At 40.2% G+C, this 13853-nt stretch overlaps 1 protein-coding gene across 11 annotated transcripts in view; it reads right to left on the reverse strand.

Annotated features, from left to right (window-relative positions):
* GAPVD1 (GTPase activating protein and VPS9 domains 1) overlaps nt 1-10568 on the reverse strand; it is a 68367-nt gene extending 57799 nt beyond the window's left edge. For all 11 annotated transcript variants that reach the window (XR_015136338.1, XR_015136340.1, XR_015136337.1 and 8 more), the window contains exon 1: nt 10433-10568. The gene's annotated coding sequence lies outside the window, so the exon portion shown is untranslated. The remainder of the gene's footprint in view (nt 1-10432) is intronic.
* Nucleotides 10569-13853: the final 3285 nt, after the last annotated feature.

The following is a 13853-nucleotide window of genomic DNA, read 5'->3' on the forward strand; positions in this document are numbered from 1 at the left end:
TATGCACACACACGAAGCCTATATCCTCCCTATCTTTAAGTGAACTCAAATTTCTCCTTTGAGGCCCAGCCCCCAAATCTCTTCCCACTGCTAAGTGCTGGGGGAACTGCCTCTAACAAATAGGGTTCGTCCTTCCTCCCTTATGACACTGAGTGGGAAAGTTACTCCATCTTAAAGTCTCTTTCAGTTCTCCTATTCACATCATGGAGAAAACCTAAGCAAGGCCCCAGTTTGTCTTCAACATTTCCCTAACACTTGCTGTGCTGTGCTTAGTCGCTCAGTGGTGTCTGACTCTTTGTGACCCCATGGACTGTAGCCTGTCAGACTCCTCTGTCCATGGGGATTCTCCGGGCAAGAATACTGGACAGGGTTGCCATGCCCTCCTCCAGGGGATCTTCCCAACCTAGGGATCAAACCCAGGTCTCCTGCATTGCAGGCAGATTCTTTACCAGCTGAGCTACCAGGGAAGCCCAACACCTGCTAATCTCTCCTTTCATTAAAGGACAGCAGATCTCAAAGTCAGTACTCTTCTACAAACAGCAGTAAGCAAAGTTTTATAACACTGCCGTGTTTTTATTATATTTAACTTGGTTTCTATTTAGGGCAAGAGATAGTAGCCTCTCATTATGGTAAGAACATAAAGCTTCTTTAAAAATATTTTTAAGGGGTCCCCAAAAAAGACATTTCAAATAAACAACAGTAAAGCAGTGTGCAGATTCAGGAAAAGTTCTGATGTTACTCGAGAATCAAGCATGGTAAACAGTTATATACTACTGCCTAGACCTTGACAGAACTGTCAGTTACTTTTTTTGTTCACTATATACGTACATTTCATCATAATATTCATGTACTATTTATACTAATGTGAAAAGGCAAAAAAATGACCGTCATTTTTAATGACCTACTACAATGTTAGCTGTATAGGATTTTAAATACCCACCACTTTTCAGGGATGTATCCAACCCATACCAGAGATGGGTGTTCACTGCAAATTTTTTTTTTAAATAAATATAATCATGTTGAATTACAATGATTTGTCTGCATGTGTTTCCCTTTGCAAGACTTACCTCTTTCGATGCAGGAATAGTTTCTTACTCATTTTATGTTTCTTTAAATTAACATACTCTAAACATCATCAGGTATTAAAAATAATGAGCTCAGCTCTTTCCAAAAAATGGACAGACAAGGACAGTAAGGCTTTATTTAACACACTCGTTTCACTCACCCAGTCAACAAATGTTTACTAAACACCTATGAAGTGCAAGGCGCTGATGAACATGACAGGTTAAGGTCTGCTCTTGAGGGACCCGCATTCTCACAGGGATACATGACATTCTGATGACAATTTTGAGTCACTGTCAGAGACTGGATTTCTACACGCCCTCTGTTTAGAATCCTCTGCCTACTCCTCTTAGTGGCCAATTAAGTCCCACTCAGGCAGCGGGGCCCAGCCCAAACTGAGAAGCCTTTACCAGCCTCTTGAGTCAGACATTTTCTCATAGACTATTTGCAACAGAACATTGTTTTCTCAACAAAACTTCAAGTGCCCTGAAACAGGGACACAGTCATCTTGGTATCTCCATTACTTGGCAGAGGAACTGATGTTTAGCAGGTACTGAATCAACATATAAATTTATAAATAATTAATAAACAAGCGACTGAATGATGAAGAGCAATGTTCCAGTTAGGAATCAGCCAAGCTGCTGCTAACTCAGTTCCAAAATGATTAAAGAACAGCAACCAAATTTAAGTTGGAGACACCTATTAACTTCCCAATGAGTATGTCTGAAATAACTATTAAGGTACCAAAAAAAAGGACATTTCTTCACAATGAAGAAACGTATATCATGAGGGAAAAATACGGAAACGACTGATACTTTCTAATATCTTTGGTTGACATTTTTGAAACAAAAGTAAAACATTGTTTAAAAAAATAGACTTGGTACCAACTATTCCTGGCACGAGCACAAGGAACTGAAAGACACACAGCTCTGAAGACGTAAGTACCTAATTCAAAGTCAGATAGTACCCAAAATTCAGAGTACAGCACTTTGTGTTATGACACCAAAACTCCAAACCCTACCAAAAGTAAATAAAATCCAAAGGTCAATTTTACCCCCCCCAGATCTATTAATTAATTTTCCAGAGCTAAAAAAGAAAAACCATGAAAACAATGAAATCCAATGCATAACAAACAGCTTGTGGATTAAGCTCAAGTTTTATTAGACCACACAACTGACAAAATAAAACACCTGGACAGCTAATATGCATTACTTAGTAAATACTAATGTAGACTCACTATTTTCATTTAAAAATCTTGACTTTTTAAAATCTTACTTGAAATCATTACTAATGAATAGTTAAACAAGATGAAGCATGAAAGACATTAAGTAAATTATGGTAACGCCTTCCATGGACTTGCATAGTTGCTAAGTCATGTTCTTTTGTGACCCCTATCAACTGTAGCCTGCCAGGCTCCTCTGTTAAAGGGATTTCCCAGGCAAGAATACTGGGATGGGTTGCCATTTCCTTCTCCATGAGATGTTCTTGACTCAGGCATCGAACCTGCGTCTCTTCTCCTGCATTGTCAGGCAGATTCTGTACCGCTGAGCCACCAGGGAAGCGGCTTTCCATGTACTACCACATCATTACTAAGAAGGAGGTAGAGGTTCATGGGACGATGCCTATCAGGTTCCACCAAGTGAAAAAAAGCAAACTGCAGGATGATATGCAAGGTAAGATCCCAGAGGCAGTCCAAGGTTAAAAGGCAAATCCCAGAGCAAGACTTCTTGAGCTCAAATCTCGGTTTTGCTGCTCACTAGTTACGCAGCCTTTTGGAGAAGGCAATGGCACCCCACTCCAGTACTCTCGCCTGGAAAATCCCATGGGCGGAGGAGCCTGGTAGGCTGTAGTCCTTGGGGTCACTACGAGTCGGACACGACTGAGCGACTTCACTTTCACTTTTCACTTTCATGCACTGGAGAAGGAAATGGCAACCCACTCCAGTGTTCTTGCCTGAAGAATCCCAGGGACAGGGGAGCCTGGTGGGCTGCCATCTATGGGGCTGCACAGAGTCGGACACGACTGAAGCGATTTAGCAGTAGCAGTAGCAGTTATGCAGCCTTTGGCTAATTACTTTTCCTTGCCTCAGTTTCTTCATATGCAAATGGATGTAAAACTGAACCTTTGACAGGTATGTTCATAAGGTTTAGAGGGTTTAATGGGTTAACATATGTAAAGCACTTAACAAGTGTTAACTATAATTCTGGGGGAAAAAAAATTCCAAATCATATAGCATGTGCATATACAGGTAGGGAAAAAATTTTTCATTTCTGCATTGTTTTTAGTTTTGTTTTTTAAACAAAGAATATTTATTACTTAAGTAATTCAAAAAAAATTTTAAGGAAAACATAATAAAAACTTGGCACTAAAAGCTCCCCTGCTTAAAGATCTGCTAGTACAATTACTTAAACACTCAGGACCTGACAAATTTTGTGAATAATTAAAACTGTGAAATTTTCAAGTCCAACAAAAAGGACACAGTACTTAATTTCTTGGTACATCTGAACAATAACACACTATACACTAATAAGCAGAATTTCAATGGTATTAAAATTATATCCCCTTTTCCTCCAAAGGCAGTAAGTAACACAAAAAATATCCACCTGATCTAGAAATGTATCAGGAACTTCCATGTTATGTAAGCCTTAATTAATTTCATTAGTCCAAAGTTATATACCACCAAATCTAATTTCCTCCTATTCACCAATCTCTAACGACAACTCACTAAGACATACAGAAATCTGTAGATCAAGGCAAACTAGTGAAAAAAATCCTAAAACCCTTAAAACACTCTACAAACCTCTGAGAGAGAGATTTCACCACCCACATGCTTTGAGGAAGCTTTCGTCCCCAGCATAAACTTAAGTTTCTTCCCTAAATACAGTGGGTGCACAAAACTACCAGATAGAAGAGCAGAAAGAGAACTTTGGGCTTCAGCTGCATTTTTGCTGAGCTGTAATACTGGTAAAGCCTGTTTCAAGATCCAAGAGTACACCCTCAAATTTAAGGAAAGCATGTAAACAGCAGACTGACATGTCTGTGTCATCACATTTACCAAAACGGTACTTCATAAAATTACAAACACTATCAAACTTCAAACAGTATTATTATCACTGTGTTCTACCTAAAAGGAACATTCTGGACCACAAAAAAAAAAAAAAAAAATCTCATTAGTCAAACAGCTTTTCAAAAATAAATGAACCATTAAGATGCCTCCATAGAATTATGGAACTTTTAACTTTAGTTTACATAATGCCTACAAAAAAAGAAGTCAATAAATGTTAGGTATTGTTGTCATTATTGCTATCATGATGTTTTGCAATGATGGAATAAAAACTTTACATGAATTTGAGCAAACTCTGGGAGTTGGTGGAGGACAGAGGAGCCTGGCCTGCTGCAGTCCATGGGGTTGAAAAGAGTCAGACTTAGCAAATGAACAGCAACAAACAGAAACTTGGAGGAAAGCTTACTTAATAAGTTACTTTCCATCAGAATCCACGTTGGCCCACCAGGCCCTTGAATAATTCGATATTAAAAAGCACTTTGTTTTAGAGAAATCAAAGTTAGATTCCTTGAGTTCTAAAGAAGGTAAAGATGAAATAAATTCTGTAAAAAGAACTAATCTATTCTTCCCTAAGCCTTTTGGACACAGAAATCCATATTTGTAAACATTTTGCAATTCTGCCATAAGTGCTATGACTTTCAGACCTAATGTATTTTTGTCAGGTAGTCAGGATTTATAAACAGTGGAAGTAAAATTAAGACATGGGTCAGAGTTCTCCATTAGAAAGTGAAAGGAGACAGTTCAGAGTGGGCTGAAAATAGATGACTTTACCCTAAGTCCTAAAAACTTTTAAAATAGATGTACTTAGATAAAATTTGAATTGCTTGGGAAGATAATTTGATTCTGATCCTGAAAAAAAGGGAATAGGCTAACATCCCTTGATTAAATATTCTGTCTTTTAAATTTCCCAATATTAATCCTTTCAAAGACTCAGAGAAAATAAATTGAAAGTATAAATTAGGAAGAGAAAAAAATAGAACTGAACACGTTTGATGACTAGTCTCCAGCGTGGGTGTACAGGCGTTACATGGGAGCAAGACCAAGCAGGCACCCTTTCAGACAGACATCTTAAATTAATGAGCAGACATCTTGCCTGTTTATACAGTTACAGTCTGCTTAAAGCCTTGTATTGTTTATCATCATTTTATTGAAGTATAGTTGATTACAATATTGTGTTAATGTCAGGTATACAGCAAAGTGACTCAGATATGTATATCTATCTATCTTTTATCTATTGGCAAAGAATCCACCTGCCAATGCAGGAGACCCAAGACACGAGGGTTTGATCCCTGGGTGGGAAAGATCCCCTGGAGTAGGAAATGGCAATCTGATCCAGTATTTCTGCCTGGAAAATTCCATGGGCAAGAGGAGCTTGGTGGGCTACAGTCCTTGGGGTCATGAAGAGTCAGACACAATTGAGCACACACACAAGTAGATACATACATATAGAAATCTATCTATATATTGATAGATATCTTTTTTAAGATTATTTTCCATTATAGGTTATTATAAGACACTGGTTATAATTCCCTGTGCCATACAGTAAATCCTTGTTGCTTATCTATTTTATGTACAGCAGTCTGTATCTGTCGATCCAATATTCCTAATTTATCCCACCAACCCCCTACCCCCTTTCCCCTTTGATAACCATAGGTTTATTTTCTATGTCTGTGTTTTTGTTTTGAATATAAAGTCATTTGCATTATTTTTAGATTCCACATATAAGTGATATCATATATTTGTCTTTCTCTGACTAAGTACAATATTTTCTAGGTCCACTCAAGTTACTGCAAACGGCAACATTTCATTCTTTTTTATGTAGTCTTGTCTTTTTTAAATGGTTTACAGAAAAGGTGAATACAAAGATAATTTTGGCTTAATATATACAATTTAATTACACTGTTAGCATTAAGTTATATTTTCCTTTTGGGTATACATACTTAACAAGTATTTAGTTTATCTTCAAACTTAGAAAAGAAAAAAGACATTATAAAGACCCTTAGGAAGTCTGTATTTTCTTAAACATTTGCTCAACCATTTATTTATTAAATATGAGAACTTGAAGTATCAATAGATATTCATCACTTTTTTTGACCTTTGAATTGCAGAGTTCAAAACTGGGTTTCAGCTTAGAAACAGTGAAGAACTTCCCTTTTGAAAATATTTTTACAAAATCGTAATACATACTGAAACATAATCCAAAAAATAAGAAAATATAGGTAAACACAAAGAAGGAAATTTTAATTATCTATAATTTTACAAGCCACAAGTCAAACAATTTGTGTCAAAAGCTTTTTCTGTACACAAAACAGAAATTGTTCCTTTACAAATGAAAATATCTTGATTAGGATTTAAGAGTTAAAGCCACAAATAATTCTATGCAAACATATAGAATTTGTGTTCTAGGCAGTTCAAATGTAAAAAATCAAAAACACAGCTAAAATCCTTTCTTACCTAAGAAAACATTAACTACAGAGAAGGAAAGCTGAAGGGGAAATTTTAATTAATCACTTGAGAAGAAATTGTTCTTCAATTATTTTTGGTCTTTCCTAAGCAAGTAAAAAGGATTCCACTTATTTTTTAAAATTTATTTTTAATTGGAGGATAATTGCTTTATAATGTCATGCTGGTTTCTGCTATACAACACTGTAACTCTGCCCTAAGTACACATATATCCCCTCCCTCTTGAACATCCTTTCCATGCCCCCAATCCACCCCAAGGATCCCACTTATATCAGACTTTTTTATTTTAAATTTATCAGACTTTTAACACCTCAAAAAAATCATACTTTATCCTGGAGAATGTGTAACCAACGCCCCAATACACTCACTACTAAAAATAATAATAATAAATAAAAGTGAAACATCTTACAATTGGGAATGTATCTACTTTCCTGCTGCAATTTTCTGCAAATATCAGGGGCAATTTTTCCAAATAAACTAATCTAAACTGAAGCACATTCCATTTAAAGAGTGGCAAATTTTGTATTGTTAGGGGCACCCAACAAAAGTTAATACATATTGTTGCCATTTCCAGAATGCCATTCTCAGGCAGTATCACCTTGTATGGTGCTAAGTGTCACCACTGGAAAATTGCTCACAAACTCACAGTAAAGCCGACTGGGTGAAGTGGGAAGTGACATCATTGTGACAGTGCCCGAGAAGGCACCAGAGAGCAGTGGCTGTTTTAAGGTCAGGGACGTGGCATGAAGGTGGAAAAGGGTGAAAGCACGTTGAAAGTTGGAATGCCAAAAGATAACTAGCAATTACTGAGTGAAAGCCATGTTCCTGAAGTTACTTCTGGGGTTAATCCTATATGACAGCTATTTATCACCTCCATTATACAGATGAGGAAATAGCTTTAGAGAAGTCAAATAACTTACTGCCTAATCATCCAGCTATTATGCAGCAGACAAGGAATTCAAGACTAGATCTGTTTGACTCCACACCCCACACTCTTCATTTCCCCAGGCTGCCTCTCTGGTTCTTCAGCATAGAGACTTCAAGTTCCCTGTGAGCAATGTCACTGTGGTGGGCTCTAGGAGGGAGAGATCCATCTGGAGGCAAATGGTCACATACTTTCATGGGGAGCCTAGATTTCTCAGCCTCTGTTCATCCCAAACTGCCTTTATACATAATCTTTTCTTCCAGTTTTCCTGTTACAGACCTAACGCGCTGGTTGGATGGATGGATGGATGGGAGTGAGGTGGGGGCGAGCTGTTGATTTAGATGTTTATTTGATTTACAAACTCCTCTGTCCTTGTCTTTGTTCAAGTTGTTCCCTGTACCCAAAGCCTTTCTCCAGTATCCCTGTAGCTAATCACATCTACGACTGAATGTCCAGTTCAAATGACATATCCACACAGCATTCCCCAATCTCCACTCTCCCATTTAGTAGTAGTAGCTCCAATCTAAATTCTCTTCATCTTTTAGGTATAAATATATACAAATATACAAATAATACGATGCCAGATAGGTACACGCTATAAATAAAATAAAGGGGCAGGGGAGAAAGAATGACGAAAGAGGCAGTGTAAGGTCACAGAAAGATCTGGCAAGACCTCCCCAAGGCAGTGATTTTAATACGGTGTGTTTAAGTCAACACAAAATATTTCAGCACCAACATCTATTTCACAAAAGACTCTTCCTCAGCTTTCCATACCCTCCCCTAATCCTTTCTAGAAAAAGTCTGCTGCACTGGTTTTTCATTATAGCTATTATTTTAGAGGGGAAAATATCTCACACAAGATGCTGACAGGTGCTTTACAAACAGGTGCAAACTTCCAGTCACACATATTCTGAAAAAATGTTAAGAGTGATTTGTCAGTGAGAAGTCTGAGGCCAAAAAGAAGCTGAACTACAAGAATTTAAAATGAAATTTCAAGAAAAAGACTTAGTAACTCTTCAACTCTAAGCTGTACTTTACTGTCTGTCATGTATGAAAAGAAGAACGGCAACAGGAAAACAGACTCGAAGAGAGATCCTGCAGTTTTTCTCTTAATGACAGAAAAATTAGTCTGGGGAATTCCCTGGCAGTCAGTACTCTCACCGCCAGGGTCCGAGTTTGATCTCTGGTCACAGAACTAAGATTCCACAATCCTCACGGTGTGGCCCACCACCCCGCATCCCAAAAAAGATAGAAAAATTAGAATATCCTCCCCCCCTTTAAAAGTCACACTACCTACATGACTTAAAGAAAAACAGCACACACTAAAATTTTCTTTCACGGACTTACACAAGAGTTTGGAGGGCTCAATTCCTTTAATCACTTAGAACCAGGAGGTGCCTTTATACAAAAATCTAAGGGCCAAAGTACTCACTTCCCTTTCTTCCTCAGATTATTTTGCTGATTCCTCAGTACCTTGAGTGAAATATCTGTGGTCCATACTATTTTTCAAAACTATTACTCTGATTACAGTCAGATTTTTTTATTTCCCTGAATACAAAAATTCCCTCTTTCATCTACACTATTGTCGTATCTGCTTTGACTTTTTTCTTATCTAATGATCCAAATATTCTTGAAAGCCAAATTACAGATCCCCAAAACTTACTTCTGCTTCAGAAATTCTTAGTCTTTTTGAGCCGTGGGTCTCTTTGGTAGTCTAGTGAAGCCTACGGACCCCCCTTTCAGATTGCTTTTAAATGCATAATTAACTATATGTGACTACAAAAGAAACTAATTATACTGAACTATTAGCAAAAGAATGAAAAAAAACCCTGATATTGTAATATATGTGCACCTTTATTATCAAATTAAATAACAAGGCCTAACAGTGGGTCTGATAATACCATAATCCAAAGAAATTATAAGCATAAATGATACTTTTTTTACTGGAGTGTATCATAAATGATATTTTGAGATACCCGCAACACCTGTAAACATGACACAAAAATACCTATTATTTATATTGGTGACAAAGTCACAGGCATCGCTAACTCTACTGTGGTTTGTTGCTTATATTCATAAGTGAAGAAATGACAATACAGTCATCAGATAATAAAGACGCGTTTTGTTCTCATTCTAGTTCAAGGAGCTCCTGAATTCTATCCACCAACTGGTGAATTCCAGGTGTAAAATCCTTTCTAGTTTAAAGCCTCGCTCAAACTGATTTTTAGCACAAATTTAAAAATAAAAACACTGAGTTCTCCTTTGACTAACCTCTCATCTGAACGGACCACCACGCCTTCCTGTTTTTACGCAGATTTACAGACAGAACTACCTGTTTATTTCTCTTCTTTGCTTAGCCAGCACTCGTTTACATTTTGCCAGTCAATGAAAGACGAAGTTGAAGGAAAGGCGATGGAAGCAACCGACAGCTTCATATTTACAGACCTCCAACAGGAAGTGGAAAGATGCCAAGTATGGTGTGTATGTTTCTGGTAGGTGGGCTGCCCCTCCACCCCCAGACCTTTGAGTCCAGCTTGACAAGAGTCTCCGAACCAAGACATCTTCACCAGCGGCACTCAGAGGACACTGCACCTTCTCGACTCCCATTCTCAGTTCTCCAGCTGCCAGGTCGCTCGCCTCTGGCTCTCCTTTCCCATCCCATCCCCCACGCGTCCCTCCCTCTTGTCCGCCCCAGGCTGCCTGGTCCCCAGCGCGCCGCCTCCTCTCCCCTCTGGACCGAACCGTGTGCCCCCGGCACCACGTTTCCCCTCGCTAGAGGGAAAGGCCCAGGGCCCAGGGGTCAGCTGGACCCGGTGGCCCGCCGTCAGGCGCAGGCTGCGGCCCTAGGCCGGAGCAGCACCGCCGCCAGGCAAGGAGCCCGCGCACTGGGCGCGGGGTGATCGGGGACGTGCACTTACCGAGAAGATCATGCGGAGGAAGGCACCGAGGTGTGCGTCGGACCGTCACTCGGCCTCGGAGCCGTCGCTCTCGCCGCGAACTGCCACCGCCGCTGCCCCTGCCGCCGCCACTCGTTAGTTGGCTTCCCTGCGTCCTGCGGCGGCGCTGCCGCCAAGTCATCGCGCTTGCGCAGAGCCGCGGGGACCTCTGGGACTAGTAGTTCGGACCCGCGACCAGCGGCGCCTCTTCCGCTTTTACCCCCCACCCCCCGACCCCGAGTCCGCCGCGGGCTGGAGCTGTCTTCAGCGGCTGGGTTACCGCGAAAGGGCTTCCAGAGACTTGTTCGCCAAAGACTCTCTCTTGCTTTCGCGTAGGGTACCGCTGAATGTTAAAAAATCCGTCTGAGCAAGTATGTGTAAAGTAAAACAATTTATAGCAGTTATGTTTTAGGTGACAAGTGTCACTTGACCAGAACACATCATTCCAAACCCATATAGCTCTCTCTTCTTCCTTTCTGTTAAAAGTGTCACTAATTGCCTTTAATGACATCTGGGTTTTCAGTCTTAAACCTGATTTCCCACTATGTTTATCAAATTTTACTTACTGTAAACTTGACCATACAGTTTTTAGGTCGATTGACAATTTAATACAATTTTTAAAAAATAACAATTCACATATATTCAAATGTCAGGTTAACTGAACACTCCTATAAACCTTAGAATTGGAAGACAGCTTAAAAGTCATTAGTCCAACTTCCTCCGGGCATGAATTCCCTCTTGTACACTCCCACCAGATAGGCGTCCGACTTCTATTTCAACAGTTCAAATTTCAGAGCGCTCACTTACTTAAGTAAGACAGCCTGCTCAACTGTTGGGCAGTGTTTAATGTTAGAAAGTTCTCCTGCTGAACCAAAATCTATTTCCCTTTTACTTCCTTCCACTTCTAGTAGTTATGCTGCTTAGAGCGATATAGAATGTTTTCCCCTTGAGTCTTTCAAAAACTTGAACACAATAATTATATCTTCCAACACTAGGCGTCTCCAGACCAAAAAAAAAAAAAGTGATAATTGTCAGTTTTGCAGCAACTTAAATATGATTCAGCTCCCAGACTGCTTTCCATTTAGTCATTCTCCTTGATGTATTATCTTTATGTCAAAATTTGCCTCGGATTTATTGCCTCTTTTTTTTTTTTTAAATCACAAGAGCATTCTGTGGTAAGCTCACCAGGTATTATTGCTATCATATTGCCATTCAACTGACTCAAGAATTAGATTAGAAATTATTCCACAGCTGTATTATAAAACATTGTCCAAAGCAACCAGAGGCTTCCCTTGTGGCTCAGATGGTAGCTGCTGCTGTTAAGTCGCTTCAGTCATGTCCGACTCTGAGCAACCCCAGGGACGGCAACCCACCAGGCTCTGCTGTCCCTGGGATTCTCCAGGCAAGAACACTGGAGTGGGTTGCCATTTCCTTCTCCAATGCATGAAAGTGAAGTCACTCAGTTGTGTCCAACTCTTTGTGACCCCATGGACTGCAGCCTACCAGGCTCCTCCATCCATGGGATTTTCCAGGCAAGAGTACTGGAGTGGGTTGCCATTGCCTTTTCCATCAGATGGTGGAGTCCGCCTGTAATGCAGGAAACCTGTGTTCAATCCCTGGGTGGAGAGGATCCTCTGGAGGAGGGCATGGCAATCCATTCCAGTATTCTTGCCTGGAGAATCCCATGGACAGAGAAGCTTGGTGGGTGCATAGAGTCAGACATGACTGAGCAACTAACACACACACACACACACGCACACAGCAACCAGTGAATGAAAAAAGCAACAGAATGTGGTTTATTATTTAGGGTAAAAGGATAATCACACAGATTAAGGATCATAAATATAAGCTGTTATAAAGTGCATTCAGATTCCTGGTGAAAATATTCATCACGTTGATGGGCCATGACTTTAGGCAGGAAGTAACACTTCAAATTTACTGAATGGTTGGATTTCAAGAAAGAAATGGCATATCACTAAGGAAGAGTCCAGCAAAATGAAATGCATTCACAGTTGGCTCTCACTTAACAATGAGTACAGTGCTATAAATGGGCTGGAGCACACAAGCCAGGTTAAAGGGGAAGGAAATAACCCCCGAAGTTGTGAAAAGTTCTTAAGGGTTGTGAAGAAATTGCAGTGTGTAGTAAGTAAAAAGAATACCGGGATGGTCAGTTAGTCATTCTGAGTCCTCTGTCAATCTATAAATGAAGAACTTGACCTAGATAAGTAGTTCTCAATATTTTCTTCCAGCTAGTACATCCAAGGAACACAACCTGCACATCAGAACAAGGGATCACCGGACTCCCTGGTGGCACAGTGGATAAGAATCCACCTGCAAATGCAGGGCACTCCGGCTCCATCCCTGGTCCAGGAAGATTCCACATGCCACAGAGCAACTAAGCCCCAGAGCCGCGACTACTGAGCTGTGCTCTAGAGCCCTGAGAGCCACAACTACTGAGCCTGTCTGCAGCCTGTACACCTAGAGCCCAGGCTCCACAACAAAAGAAAGCAGCACAATGAGAAGCCCATGCACGGCAACAAAGAGTAACCCCCACTCACCGCAACTAGCTGTGCAAAGCAGTGAAGACCCACCGCAGCCAAAAAAAAGGAGAAAAGGATCACTGTAACGGTAATTCTTATGGAATATGAAGATTATCCTGAACACTTTTTACACAAAGAAAAGTGAACTCAGGAGGTGAAAAGATGCTCAGAATCAATTAATAGTACACTTTACGGGAAGAGAGGGCTTCCCTGATAGCTCAGTTGGTAAAGAATTTGCCTGCAATGCAGGAGACCCCCAGTTTGATTCCTGGGTCAGGAAGATACCCTGGAGAAGGGATAGGCTACCCAATCCAGCATTCTTGGGCTTCCCTTGTGGCTCAGCTGGTAAAGAATACGCCTGCAATGTGGGAGACCTGGGTTTGATCCCTGGGTTGGGAAGATCCCCTGGAGAAGGAAAAGACTACGGACTCCAGTATCCTGGCCTGGAGAATTCCATGGATTACAGTCCATGGTATTGCAGAGTCGGACATGACTGAGCGACTTTCACTTCACTACAAAGGGAGAGAACCCCATTTTGTTCACCACTGTCTCTCTGGAACCTGCCATACTACCTACTTAGAATGTAATACATATTTTCTTTTTTTTTTTAATGAATGGGATGAATAAACAGTGAGCTGTGGTCAAAGCACTTTTCTTTCTACTACATCACGGAACTTTCCTTGACATACAGAGAAAATGAAATTACTTGTTCATACCCACAGAAATCATGCCAGATCTAGATTAGAGCTCAGTTCTTGAGACTCTCGACCTCATAATCCCCAGACTACTCTGCCACAGAAGCAGAGAGCAGTGACAAACTCAATCTTTTTTAAGTGTTCTCTTTCCTTTTGTTTGTGCACAGC

Source organism: Bos grunniens, chromosome 11 (assembly GCF_055505025.1).
Source record: "Bos grunniens cultivar Pamir isolate PY7600 chromosome 11, Bosgru_T2T1.0, whole genome shotgun sequence".
Taxonomy (NCBI): Eukaryota; Metazoa; Chordata; class Mammalia; order Artiodactyla; family Bovidae; genus Bos; species Bos grunniens.